We start from the raw sequence: 14,759 nt of genomic DNA, 5'->3' as shown, positions 1-14,759 counted from the left end.
TGAGTAGGGAGCTTGTATCCTGGGTATCGAACGTCGATGCGCCCATCTACTGGGGCAACTCCTTTCTCATTGGTATATGGAATGGAGGCTGTATTACCTGTTGAAGTTCAGATTCCCTCTTTGAGAGTCCTGATGGACGTAAAGTTGCAAGAGGCTGAATGGGTAAAGACCCGGTACAAGGAGTTGAGCCTGATTGAGGAAAAGGGGCTAGCAGCCATCTGTCATGGACAGTTATACCAGCAAAGGATGAAGCGTGCTTTTGACAAGAAGGTGCGACCTCGGGTATATCACGTGGGTGATATGGTGCTGAAAAGGATCCTTCCTCCTCAAAACGATCGAAGGGGCAAATGGACGCCGAATTATGAAGGTCCATTCGTGGTCAAGAAGGTTTTCTCTGGCGGAGCCTTGTTGTTGACGACCATGGATGGCGGAGATTTTCCATCCCCTGTGAATGCGGACGCAGTTAAAAAATACTTCGTGTGAATAGACCCGCTGGACGAAAAGAATAAAATAGTCCAGGCAAAAATGGGCGTCCCGGCGAACCAAAAACAGAAAAGGGTTCGGGCAAAAATTAGGGATAAAATGAAAAATGTACACCCGGCAAGTCGAAAACCTGAAAAGGCGACTTGGGCAAAAAGGGGTATCCCGGTGGACTGAAAACCCGAAAGGGCGGTCCAGGCAAAAGAGGGATTGAAACGAACAACTGCGTCTAGCATGATCGTTTGCGCTTCGGTTAAAGCATCATGGATAATACCCGGTAGGGATCAGTCAGAATTGTCTTGTTCAGAAAGCAGAAAGCGCGGAGAGTCTGAGGACATATGGGGTGTAACCGAGTTGGAACTCGATGAGATCACGAGTTTCACATTGCCATTAGGATAGATTTTTCCTTTTGAGCGCAATTACCTCTTTTCAGGAATTGCTTCCTTTGTATTGCTCATTTGAGCCACACACTTTTCCAATCAACAAAATGCACATTCGGTCAAATAATTTTGTTTTTGTTTTTCATAACCGCTTTGATTGCAAAAACATCCAGATATTTTTGATAAAGAATCTTGCATTTTAAGACATACAGGTTCCTTCCAATGCATGTTTATAAGATTGAAAGCTTGAAATCTTATTTGGAAGGTTGAGTGACCCAAGTGTTGAAATCTTGACATGCTTGGGGCACGATTTTATCTGACGATCTGTTTTGCAGGTACTGTTAGATATTCTTCACTCACTTGCAGGTTGTGATGTGGAAGCTTTGTAACAAATCCCCAGAGAGTTCGCTCAGGAACGAATATATGAAGGGAGGAACGACGAAGTGACGTTGCGGCGTACGACGTTCCTTGATGATAATCAAGAAGACTCTTCAAAATCGGAAGATTGGAAAGTCTGTAGAGATTCCCCGCAGGGTCCAATCAGGGATGAACGAATGGGTAGAGAAGCAGTGAGAGACGTCGAGACGTCCGACGACCCTTGAAATTAATCAAGAAGACTCTTCGAAGTCGAAAGATTGAAATTTCTGTATAACTCCCAGGAGTACATCTCTCGTCGAGCGCGGAGCGACTTGGAATATAAGATGATGGAGCAGAAAAGGTCCAGACGAGTCTGGGAATTCTCAAAAGTGGAAAGTCGATGCGAGTATTGGAGGTGGATACCATGGTTCGATGAGTCGACGGGTGTTCTGTGCCAACTTTTCTCGTTTCCCAGCTAAGTCCCCAAGCAGAATCATAGGACTAGCTCCCCAGCAGATTCAAGGTCTGTAAACTTCTCCAGCCAAGTCAGGATGGTTGTCCCCGGCCGGTTTACAACGGTGTTTCCTCAGCAGCCAGGTCTGAAGGTTGCTAATCCCCGAGTGGAGCGGGTTTCAAAGAAATATATCTCCAGCAGTTCCCCGAGTGGAGCGGGTTTCAATGAAATATATCTCCAGCGGTTCCCCGAGTGGAGCGGGTCTTTTTCAAAGAAATATATCTCCAACAGTGTCCATCCTACCAGTGGATTGGACAAGTTTCCGTAGCGGACGGATGTTTGCATCTCCAGCTGAGTTGATTCTACCTATGGATTGCATGGGTTGTCCCCAGCGGAGTAGTATGCGTTTCCCTAGCAGGATCAGGATGGTTATCCCCAGCAGGTGATAGATTGATGTTTCCCCAGTTAAGCCTGGAGATTGCTATTTCCCCAGCGGAGTATCTGTGAGCATTTCCCCAGTGAAGTCAGCAGGTATCTGTGAGGGTTTTCCTGAAGCAGAGTCAGGATTGATATCCTCAGCAAGTCAAAGATTGTTGTATCCCCACAGAGTGCATTGGTGGTTCTTATCCCCAGCAAATTCCCGAGCGGATTGGGTACAAAGGAGGTTTCCCCAGCAAGGGTTGCCTATTTCCCAGCAGCAGTGCTATTCCCCAACAGGGTGGAGTTGGAGCAATGGCGAGTTCCTCAGCAGAGTGTCTCGTATTCCCCAGAGGAGTCCCTTGAGGGGGATATTTCTTTTTTATGCATTCATCATGAAAAAATAACATGGCATATTGCATAGAAAAATAAATAATCGCGTAGCATTTCCATATTTATGGAGCATTACGCAGAAAAATCAATCATGCATCATATTGCACGCATAAGCTAGTCTCAAGCTGTGGTTACTGTTTGAGAGGTGGTTTGGCCCGAAGAGCAAGGTGTTACTCCGAGGAGTTCAGAATCTTGGGTTAATCAGAGATATTCCCCAGCAGTGCAATACTGGAGGAAGCTTTTTCGTCGGGCAGAGATGGAAAGGTTACGCGATCAGCGCGACTCAAGCCGTGGTTACTACTTGAGATTTGGTTTCGACAGAAGTTGGAAGATGGTACTCTGAGGAGTTCAGCATCGGGGTTTTGGAGCAACAGCATCTACCGGTCATCAATAAGTGTCTGGTCGAGCTTTCTTTGATGTCAGTAAACATCATCATCCGATGTTCAGTAAACGTCGAGTTTCTTCCCAGACATCAGTAAGTGTTTGGTCGGTCATTGTTTGATGTCCTGTCAACATCATTGTGTGATGTCTTGTCAACATCCTTGTTTGATGTCCTGTCAACATCCTTGTTTGATGTCCTGTCAACATCCTTGTTTGATGTCCTGTCAACATCATTGTTTGATGTCCTGTCAACATCATTGTTCGATGTCTTGTCAACATCCTTGTTTGATGTCCTGTCAACATCCTTGTTTGATGTCCTGTCAACATCATTGTTCGATGTCTTGTCAACATCCTTGTTTGATGTCCTGTAAACATCCTTGTTCGATGTCCTGTCAACATCATTATCCGATGTCCAGTAAACATCACGTTTTCTCCCAGTCATTGTTTAATGTTTGGTCGAGTTTTCTTTGGTGCCTGTAAACATCATTGATTCGATGTCCAGTAAACGTCGAGTTTCTTCCCAGTCATCAGTCAGTGCCGGTGGGAGATGCTACTCTGAGGAGTTTAGCATTAGAACGTCAGAGCAGCAATGTTCCCCAGTAGTACGATATTGGAGGAAATGTTTCCGTCGGACAGAGATGGAAATAAAATCAAAGGACGTTACGCGATCAGCGCGATTCCGGGGTTCAAATGGAGAAAAGGAAATGTGGAGACATTTTCTGGAGAGCGGGGTTCAAATGGAGAAAAGGAAATGTGGAGACATTTTCTGGAGAGCGGGGTTCAAATGGAGATGGAGTTGAAGATTATATCCAGGATGAGGTCCTTAGGAGTGTCTTCTATTCATGTGTCACCTTAGGCCTTGGCGGATGCCAATGGAGGTTGTTATAGGTGTCTTCTGAGGAAGAGATACACATGCTACCTTCCTTTGTGAAGGTTTACCCTCTGACATGTCGCCCTCAGAGTGGTTGAGTGTTATTTCCGACGTTGCCAGCGGAATTATCACGTGAGATTGGAGAAAAGGAGATGCTGAGGCATTTTCTGGGGTTCAAATGGAGAAAAGGAAATGTGGATACATTTTCTGGAGATGGGGTTCAAATGGAGAAAGGGAGATGTTGCGGCATTTTTGATCACACTAAAATTCACCGTATTTCTGACTCCGATTTCGCATGCATTCTTAGCTTTTATTGTTGTTTTGCTTTGTTATTTCTTTGTTTTCTTATGTTTTCAGGTTTTTATAATAATCGGAGCTTGAATCGGGAAAAGGAGCGAAAAAGGAGTGAAAACGGGCGAAAACCTAGAAATTCAGCGTTTTGCACTTACGGCACCCACCGTGGCGGGCGCCATGGGGTTAGCCATGACGTGGCCACGTCTCAAGACCACTCCTCAACCGTCAAGACCCACGATCCCCACTCCATCATCCCCTGTAGGGACCATGGCGGGCGCCATAGGCCTGTGGCGGGCGCCACAAGGCCAAAATCAGTAACCTCCACTTTTTAGTGGAGGGGCGTCCCTGTCATTTCATGCTTTCAGTTTTTACTATAAATAGGACCTTAGACTTTCGTTTTTCTTCATCCAGAATTAGAATTCTCTAGGCATATATCAGTTATAAAGCAGTTGCCATTCCACATCGGGGTGCCTCTGCAATCGAGTGATCGAGTCTGTAATCTGTCTGTGGTTCGAGTTTTTGGAGCACTCTGGAGGAAGTTAATCCTGCCGCCATTTTAATTCAAGTTCGTATTTTACTTTTATTTATTTCCTGCACTCGCACATTTACGTTATTTATTTCCTGCACTCGCACTTTACTTTGTTTATTTCCTGCACTCGCACATTTACGTTGTTTATTTCCTGCACTCGCACATTTACGTTGTTTATTTCCTGCACTCGCACATTTACGTTGTTTATTTCCTGCACTCGCACTTTACTTTGTTTATTATCCGCACTCGCTTTAAATTACTTTTATGAAAAACTATAAAAAGAATATTTACTTTATCATGTCTAACTAATTCTATAAAGGTTAGAATGTAAGGATCGTAATTAAACCAGTAATCAGTATAATTGTTCGTGGAAACACCTAAGGGCTATTTTATCTTTCAATTCAAGTAATTGTTTTTAACTATTTCAAAAACAGCCAAAAGCGCTTTGTCTAGTTTATTAGGAGATTTTAGATTAAAAAGAAAAGAGATTTTAAAACGATTTTCGGACGCGTTAGGAAGTTTAAACTCTGGTTCGTAAGAACCTCTTTTTGCTAAGAAGTCCAGGTTAAAATACTTTTCAACTTAGTTAAGATACTATATTTCTTAAAAATAGGTTTACTACTCTAACGCAGTACGCACCTTTTTATCCGTGACAATAGGAGGGGTTGATTAGAGAGTACAACTCGGTTCTGAATACGCGAAAGCGACAGTTCCTGTTAAATTAGTTCTTTTCAAAGGAGAAAACATTGCCCATAAGTAGTTCCACTAACAAGTACTGGATTATCATTGATTGCGTGAATTACATTCGAGCCTGTCTTTATTTATTATTTAAAATTATAATTTTATTTACCATTGCACCCTTATTAAAACCCTTAAAAATAGTTGCCTTAGATACACACCATAACAACAGGTTTGATAGATTGACACTTGGTCTCTGTGGATTCGATAATCTTTTATATTACTTTGACGTGATTCGTACACTTGCGAAAAACACGCATCAAGTTTTTGGCGCCGTTGCCGGGGACCAATTTCGTCAAATTTCATTACCCTGTAGTTATACCGTTTAGACTTAGGTTGTTACCCACCGGTCAATGCGAAAGACTCGCAGTGCCGGAAGTTTAGTAGACCCTCTAGCTGAACCTGAACGTTACGCTCGCGCACGTTTATTTTTCCATAGGAATAGGATAGCTATGGCCGAAGAACAAAACCGAAGACCTCTTAAGGACTTCGCCCAACCATCAAACGAGGAACCTAGTTCCAGTATAGTAAACCCCGTTATCCCAGCCAATAATTTTGAACTTAAACCATCCCTGCTGCAATTAGTGCAACAGAGACAATTCTCAGGTCTCGCTACTGATAACCCAAACCAACATTTAAAAAACTTTCTTCAGTTAGCAGACACCTTTAAAACCAATGGAGCTTCTCCTGAGGCGATACGCTTAAGATTATTTCCCTTTTCCCTCAGAGATAAAGCTCTATCATGGTTAGATTCCCTTCCACCCAATTCAATAACAACTTGGGATGACCTTAGGAAAGTTTTTCTTGCTAGATATTTTCCCCCAAGTAAGACCGCTCTTCTTCGAAACCTTATAACTAGATTTACCCAACTCCAAGGAGAGTCGTTGTTCGAAGCCTGGGAGAGATATAAAGAACTATTAAGAGCATGCCCACACCATGGCTTAGAGAATTGGCTAATCATCCAAACCTTCTATAATGGACTTCATTATAACACTAAGATGACCATCGACGTTGCCGCTGGTGGCGCACTGATGAATAAACCTTACCCTGAAGCTAGTGCCCTTATCGAGGATATGGCCCAAAACCATCAATCATGGGGAGTAGAACGAGCGACAGTGGAAAAGAAGGAAGCCCAAGGAGGAATACATGAGCTAAGCTCTATAGACATGATGCAGGCTAAAATGGACGCGTTGGCCCTTAGAGTCGAACATATGTGTACAACTCCGAATACTGTAGCCGCAGTTTCGCCGAATTGTGAGATATGTGGAACGCAAGGACACCAATCCGCCGAATGCAATCTGTTAAATGAAACCAACACTGAGCAAGTGAACTATACCCAAGGGAACCCATTTTCTAACACATATAACCCTGGATGGAGGAATCACCCAAACTTCTCCTACAAAAATAATAACCCTATTCAAAATACCACACCTCCGAGACAACAAGGTTACCAAGCCCCTAGAACAAATCAACCTATGCAACCTGTACCGCCAAACCCGAGCTTTGAAGAAATTGTAAAAGATTTCATCGTTGCTCAAAAACAGAAAAACAAAGAGTTCATGAACCAAAGCGTCCATGTTAACGAACTAATTACCCAGTTAGGAACCAAGGTTGATCAAATCATTACTCATAATAAGATGCTTGAAACCCAGATCTCTCAGGTAGCGTTAAACCAAGCCCCACAGACTACCCCTGGAGGACAGTTCCCTGGACAACCTCAACAAAACCCGAAAGGGCAAGCTAATGCCATTACTCTACGAAGTGGAACCGCTTATAAGGAGCCTTTAAACCCTAGATTAAGTGAGCCTGAAACTTCTAAGAGGAGTGAGGAAAAGGAACCAGAGAAGCCTGAAACCCCGGAAAGTCAAGAAAAAGGAGAAGAACCTAAAAATAAAACCTATGTACCACCACCGCCATACAAACCACCAATACCATACCCTCAAAGATTAAAGAAAACCCAAATCGATAATCAATATCAAAAATTCGTTAAGGTTATAGAAAAACTTCACGTAGAAATCCCCTTTACAGAAGCCATCACCCAAATACCTTCTTATGCTAAGTTTCTCAAAGACATACTTACGAATAAACGTAGACTTGAAGATCCGAAACCCGTGGAATGTAATTCTATTTCCGAAGATAGGTTAGCAAAGAAAGATAAAGATCCCGGAAATTTTTCCATTCCTTGTATTTTAGGGAATCATGTCATCGAAAAAGCTTTTCTAGACTTAGGAGCTAGTGTGAGCTTAATGCCTTTAGCAGTTTGTGAGAGATTAAACTTAGGAGAATTACAACCTACTAAGATGTCGCTTCAATTAGCCGATAGATCCGTTAAATACCCTATAGGCATACTTGAAGACGTCCCTGTTAGGGTGGGTCAGTTGTTTATACCTACTGATTTTGTTGTCATGGACATTAAAGAAGATGACGACATACCAATCCTCCTAGGTAGACCGTTCTTATCGACTGCTGGAGCCGTAATAGATGTTAAAAAAGGAAAACTAACTTTTGAGGTAGGTGAAGAGAAGATAGAATTTATATTGTCAAAATTTCTTATGGCACCTGTGATAGGAGATTCTTGTTATGCCTTAGATATCATCGAAGAATGCATTAGGGAATTAGAACAAGAAGAAGAAAATAAATCTATAAAATTGCCATCAACCCTTATTTTGGAAGATGACAATTATAAAACACCCTACATTGATGATAACCTTCACGAATGTTTATCTCTTACCCCAGATCCTATGCCTTGCCCTATGAAACCGACCGTAAAACTTAAGGAACTGCCTAAAAACCTGAGATATGAATTTCTGGATGAAGATATGAATCGTCCAGTTATAGTCAGTGCTACCTTAAACCAAAAAGAAACCGATCAATTATTAGAAGTTTTACGTAGGTACCCCTCAGCCTTAGGATATAAGATCTCTGATCTAAAAGGAATAAGCCCATCCGTATGCATGCATCGGATTTTGCTTGAAGAAGATTCAAAACCTTCCAGAGAACACCAACGTAGAATAAATCCTATAATGAGTGCGGTAGTTAAGACTGAAGTTCTTAAGTTACTAGAGGCAGGTATAATATATCAGATCTCGGACAGTAAATGGGTGAGTCCCGTGCATGTAGTACCCAAAAAGGGAGGCATCACAGTCGTGCAAAATGAGAAGGGCGAACCTGTAGCAAAAAGAACCGATGGAGGTTGGCGTATGTGCATAGATTATAGAAAATTAAATAAAGCAACTAGGAAGGACCATTTCCCATTACCATTCATAGATCAAATGTTGGAGCGCCTAGCCAGACACTCTTACTTTTGTTATTTAGATGGATATTCAGGATTCTTCCAAATACCTATTCACCCCGAAGATCAAGAAAAAACTACCTTTACATGCCCAGTTGGAACTTTTGCCTATAGAAGAATGCCTTTTGGACTTTGTAATGCTCCTGCAACTTTCCAACGCTGCATGATGTCTATCTTTGCTGATTATTTAGATGGAATTATGGAAGTATTTATGGACGATTTCTCAGTTTGTGGATCAGATTTCAAAAATTGTCTTGTCAACCTTGAGAAAATCCTGGAGAGATGTGTGGAGGTAAACCTTGTGCTAAATTGGGAAAAATGTCATTTCATGGTCACCGAAGGGATTGTTTTAGGACATATAGTTTCCGAAAAAGGTATAGAGGTAGATAAAGCAAAAATAGAAGTCATAGAGAATCTAAAACCGCCGAAGACTATCAGGGAGATAAGAAGTTTTCTTGGACATGCCGGATTTTACCGACGTTTCATCAAAGATTTCTCCAAAATAACAAAGCCCTTAACTGGTCTTTTAATGAAAGATGCTGAATTTATCTTCGATGAAAAATGTACTGAAGCATTTAATCTTCTGAAGGAAGCTCTGACTTCAGCACCTATAATGAAACCCCCTGATTGGTCAGAACCGTTTGAGATAATGTGTGACGCCAGTGATTACGCTGTTGGAGCCGTTCTAGGTCAGAGAAAAGATAAGAAGTTACATGTGATTTATTATGCCAGTAGAACCCTAGACGCTGCACAGCTCAATTACGCAACAACCGAAAAAGAGCTCCTAGCTGTAGTTTTTGCAATAGACAAATTTAGATCTTATCTAGTAGGAGCCAAGATTATAGTTTATACCGACCATGCTGCCATTCGTTACTTACTAAGCAAAAAGGATGCCAAGCCTAGGTTACTTCGATAGATTCTATTACTGCAAGAGTTTGATTTGGATATCCGTGATAAGAAAGGCACTGATAATGTGGTAGCTAATCACCTATCTAGGCTAGAATACCTGAAACCTGATCCAGTTCCCATAAATGACGATTTTGCCTATGATAGACTGATAGCCCAACTAGAAACCATTGAAGAAGATAACCCAGACCCTCATGAGTATTTTCAAAAATCCTTAGCCATAAGTGATGTACCTTGGTATGCAGACTTTGTTAATTATCTAGCCGCTGACATCATACCCCCTGATCTAAACTACCACCGGAAGAAGAAGTTCTATAGTGATGTGAGAAACTTCTATTGGGACGAACCATTTCTTTTCAAGAGAGGTAAAGATGGCATTTTCCGCCGTTGTGTTCCAGAAGAAGAGGTAAATAATATAATTGAGCATTGTCACTCTGCACCCTATGGTGGATATGCAAGGACATCTAAGACCTACGCCAAGATTCTTCAAGCTGGCCTATTCTGGCCTACTATGTGGCGTGATGTCCATGCTTTCATTGTCAAGTGTGATAGATGCCAACGCACAGGAAATATTTCAAGACGTAATGAAATGCCGTTAAGAAATATCCAAGAAGTAGAACTCTTCGACGTATGGGGTATAGACTTTATGGGACCGTTCCCACCATCTTTTGGAAATCAGTACATCTTAGTAGCTGTTGACTACGTGTCTAAATGGATTGAAGCTATCGCCGCACCCACAAACGACACCAGAGTAGTCATCAAATTATTCAAAAATTATATATTTCCCAGGTTTGGAACACCCCGTTTAGTCATAAGCGATGGAGGATCGCACTTCATATCGAGAATATTTGATAAACTTTTAAGCAAGTATGGAGTTAAGCATAGAGTAGCAACACCATACCACCCACAGACCAATGGACAAGTGGAAGTATCTAATAGGGAGATAAAACAAATCCTCGAGAAGACTGTCTCTATATCTAGAAAGGATTGGTCACAGAAACTTCAAGAAGCATTATGGGCCTATAGAACCGCTTTCAAAACTCCTATAGGAACAACCCCTTATCAACTGGTCTATGGAAAATCATGTCACTTACCTTTTGAATTGGAACATAAGGCCTATTGGGCCATCAAAACTTTGAATTTGGATTACTTGACAGCTGGTGAGAAACGTATCCTTGACATCCACAAATTAGAAGAGCTCAGACAATCTGCCTACGAAAATGCCATCATATACAAAGAAAGAACAAAAGCTTGGCATGACAAAAGAATCATAAGAAGAGACTTCAAAATAGGCGATCCTGTTCTCCTGTTCGATTCTAGGTTACGACTTTTTCCAGGTAAACTCCGTTCGAGATGGACTGGCCCTTTCGAAGTATCTAAGATCCTGAGATCCGGTGCTATTGAAATCAAGAACCAGACATGTAAACCGTTCATCGTCAATGGACAGAGGTTGAAGCCCTACGAAGGAGGTGACATCCCGACAACATACACCTGCCATACTCTGAGTGATCCACCATATCCTTCCAATGATGTTTAAATATCGGTCGTCGAGCTAATGACGTTAAACAAGCGCTGCATGGGAGGCAACCCATGGTTTTTCTTATTTTTTGTACTTTTTATTTTTTACTTTTACTTTATTTTGTTTATATTATTATTATTATGTCAGGACTAACGATTGAATGTTTTATGTGCTTTCAGGACTTGTTTGCTAACCTTGTACAGAATGCAGAACCCTGATGACATGCACGTGGCCTTTAGAGATGATGCACAGAGAGAGCGTTACTATGTTCACATGAGACGCCCTATGGCTCCTACCAGGTACCCTGACCATGACTGCATGGATGCCTTGGGGATAGAGCCAAGCGTCAGATTTTTATGCCATCAACTCCAGTGGGAACAGTTTGACTACAGGAACAACACTTATAGGAACTTGACTCTTGAGTTCCTCAGCTCGTTTCATTATGACCCCTGGGCTGGACCCGATGGACTCGCTGTTTTCAGGTTGTTCGGGATTGACTACTCATTCTCTCACAAGGAGTTTGGTGATTTGCTAGGTTTCCAGACTACTCCTGATGCTATTCCAGATACACCGATGGGGTATTTTATGAGCAGAGAAGTGGAAAAGTTTTGGACTAAAATATCCGGCGGAGGGAGCCAAGATCCTTCTACCCAGTTTTCTCAGGTAATCCACAACCCTGCATTGAGGTACTTCCAGATGATTCTAGCACATTCTTTCCTAGGTTTTCCAGATACAGAGACACTGCTAAGTGAAGAGGAGATTTTCCTACTGTTTTGTGCGACTCAGTCTCGCCCTGTTGCTTGTGGCAACTTTCTGTTAAAAGGCTTGGCTAGTGTTGCCAGATCATCCGTAGGCATCATCCATGTCGGTGGGATTGTTACACAGATTGCTACTGCATTGGGTCTGTCTCGCAAGTTATTGCACCTCAGGACCTTCTGCTTCTACACCACCCTGGATATTGATTTTTGTCTTGATAGAGGACTGATGAGGAGGGCTTTTTTTTGAGCCCAACATGTTTAGACTGCTGATCGACGGCGAAGCGATACACTATTTCACATTACCAGATCAGCTGATGACCAGTGTCCATGATCCTGAAAATTGGAGTTATGCTCTAGAGGGTTATGGAGAGACTGTCGAAGAGCCGAAATCGCCTCCCGCCGCTGAGTACACTCCTACACCTCTTACTCCCCAGATCACTGTTATGTCTAACAATTTGTCTCTGCAGCCACCTGACCTACAAACACAGATTTATGAGCTCCGTAAGGAGACTGCCCTGCTCAAGCAGGAAGTGGCAGACTTAGAGTTACAGATGCAGGTTTCTGATCTCACTCATGCCTCAGAGACCGATGCTCTACATCAGGAGATTGAAGAGCTTCGGAGGGAGATAGCTGAGTTTCGTGGATCAAGCCAGGAAAAGACGCCTACCACATGACTCATTCTACCCTGACAGCATTACCCTAGTATTTTATTTATCGCATTTCCAGACATATTTTACTTTACTGCAGCTTTTATATTTTCATGCACTCTGAATTTCTTATATATATACATATTATGCACTAATGTTAACTTTTTCTTTTTCTTTTTTTTGTTTCTTTAATTATTTTATTTTTTGTCGTGCAAAGAAAAAAAAAATATAAGACAAAAATATTTTCATTTTTGTCTTTACAAAAAATATGCAAGCCTCAAGCCTTGAAAAGAAGAAGAAAACGCTATTCAGACCCCCCGGAAGACAAAGGTGCAAGAAGGCCCAAAAGGAGGATCCAAAACCACAAGGCCCAGGAATTGGCCTTGTGGCGGGCGCCATAGACCCTGTGGCGGGCGCCACACCGTACCAACAACAAGTACGGGGCTGAATCCCCATTTCCACCATTTTCATCCCTTTCTTCACCAAAAACCCATTTTTCCAACCTTCCAAATCCTCCTTGAACCCCATTAAAGCTCCCTCATTTCCAAAATACCCACCATCCATAAAACATATCCAACATCCATTTCCATTTTCATCCATCAAAAAAAAAAACCAAAAAAATCAAAACTTTATCATCCCCTCATAAACCACTTTTTCTACCATTTTCACTACCTAAGGAGCATTCAACAATGGAGTTCAACGGATTTCTTCTTCGTGATGGAAGACCGGGCGAAAGGCAACGGAAAATTATTCAGAGGCTTCAAAGTCGAGAAATTCTCTCGACTAGGTACGTCGACGATAACTGTCTGTATGCTTTGGGTATTTATCATAGTGTTTTTAATTTATTAGAATTTCTAGGCTTGCATAATATTTTCATTAATCAGGAACCTACCTATGAGCGACTGACAACTGAGTTTTTGAGTTCTTTAATATACACTGTCAGTCCTAACACTGCTAGCACTGTTGGTACTGTTATTTTTAGACTGTTCGGAATTGAGTATGAATTCAGTACCGACAATCTAGCAGGTTTGTTAGGAATCCCTCATAGGGAAGGTGCAATTTGTGAGGCACCTTTGGATGCGGAGTGGTCGGCCGAGGTATTTACCTTCTGGCAAAGGCTTTCAAGTTCTTCAATTAATTCTTTCGAAGGGATACTTGCGTCGACCATTCACAACCCGGCCATAAGAGTTTTTAGACTTCTTTTGGCATGTACTATTTTTGGCCGGGAAAGTCCAAACAAGGTAAATGCTCGTGAACTCCTATTTTTGCAAGGATGCCTCACTAGAACCCACATCAATCCGGTCCCGTTTATGCTTGCTCATATGACTTTATTTACTAACAAAACAGGACCGATTGTTTTTGGAGGGCTTGTTACGTATATTGCTCGGGCTCTTGGCCTGAACGATGAGATAGCTACACTTGAACCACTACCTCCTCGCACAATTAATTTAAAATTTCTGAAAGACATGAAATTGTGCCGAGCAAGGAGAGAAGGTGGTTATGAGTTGATGGTTCATGGGGTAGCTATCCCATCTGTTGCTTTACCATGCAGTAGACGTACTGATGTACGTGATGAAAGGAACTGGACCTATGATCTTAATGCTCCACGTGTTTTGGGTCCACTTCCTCCTAATATTCCCGATGGGGAGGCACATGACACTGATGATGAGTATGATCGGAGAGAGCAGTCTCCCATCCCTCACATGTCCCCCCATCGTCCTTCACAGTCACACACCGCACCATCTTCCTCTAACCCTGTTGCAGGTACTGCTCCTGGATTCCATGTCACCGAGGAGATGTGGCGTGATATGACAGCTAGAGAAGAAAGGCGTGATGGCCTTCTCTCTACTATTTCACAGCAGCTGACGGACAATATGAGCTTCATGCAACAATCGCGATTGGTTTCGGATCGTGCCTATAGCAACGGTTGCCGTACCTTGAACGATATCTCATTAGAGCAGAACCGTCAGAGAGAGTTCAACAGCCAACACTACCAGCTTGTCGAGGCCACTCAGGGTTCCATCTTAGGTAACCTTCGAGAGGTTCGGAGTGCTCAGGCTGCTTTATCAGCACGACTCGACCGGAGGGACCAGCATCGTAGTAGATCCCGTCGTTCCAGACCATCACATCAGGACGGCGAAGGCACCAGTGCCCCTCCTCAGTAGTCTTTTTCAGGTTACCCCCCTTATCTTATTTCGAAACATTGGGGACAATGTTCGATCTAAGTGTGGGAGGGGATTTTATTGCTTTCTGTCATTTCCCTTTTTAGTTAATTATTTCCTTTCAGTTATTTCCTTTCAGTAATTTAATTTTCTTAGATAATGCATGAGTCTGACGAGTCAC

The 14,759-nt window shown here is 42.4% G+C and overlaps 1 non-coding gene across 1 annotated transcript; it reads right to left on the bottom strand.

Annotated features, from left to right (window-relative positions):
- Nucleotides 1-6,130: 6,130 nt before the first annotated feature.
- Nucleotides 6,131-6,237, bottom strand: LOC127134204 (small nucleolar RNA R71). The gene has a single exon (XR_007807959.1). It is a non-coding gene; the product is annotated as a small nucleolar RNA R71 (small nucleolar RNA).
- Nucleotides 6,238-14,759: the final 8,522 nt, after the last annotated feature.

Source organism: Lathyrus oleraceus, chromosome 3 (genome assembly GCF_024323335.1).
Source record: "Lathyrus oleraceus cultivar Zhongwan6 chromosome 3, CAAS_Psat_ZW6_1.0, whole genome shotgun sequence".
NCBI classification, from domain to species: domain Eukaryota; kingdom Viridiplantae; phylum Streptophyta; class Magnoliopsida; order Fabales; family Fabaceae; genus Lathyrus; species Lathyrus oleraceus.
This window is presented reverse-complemented; position numbering and strand designations above follow the sequence as displayed.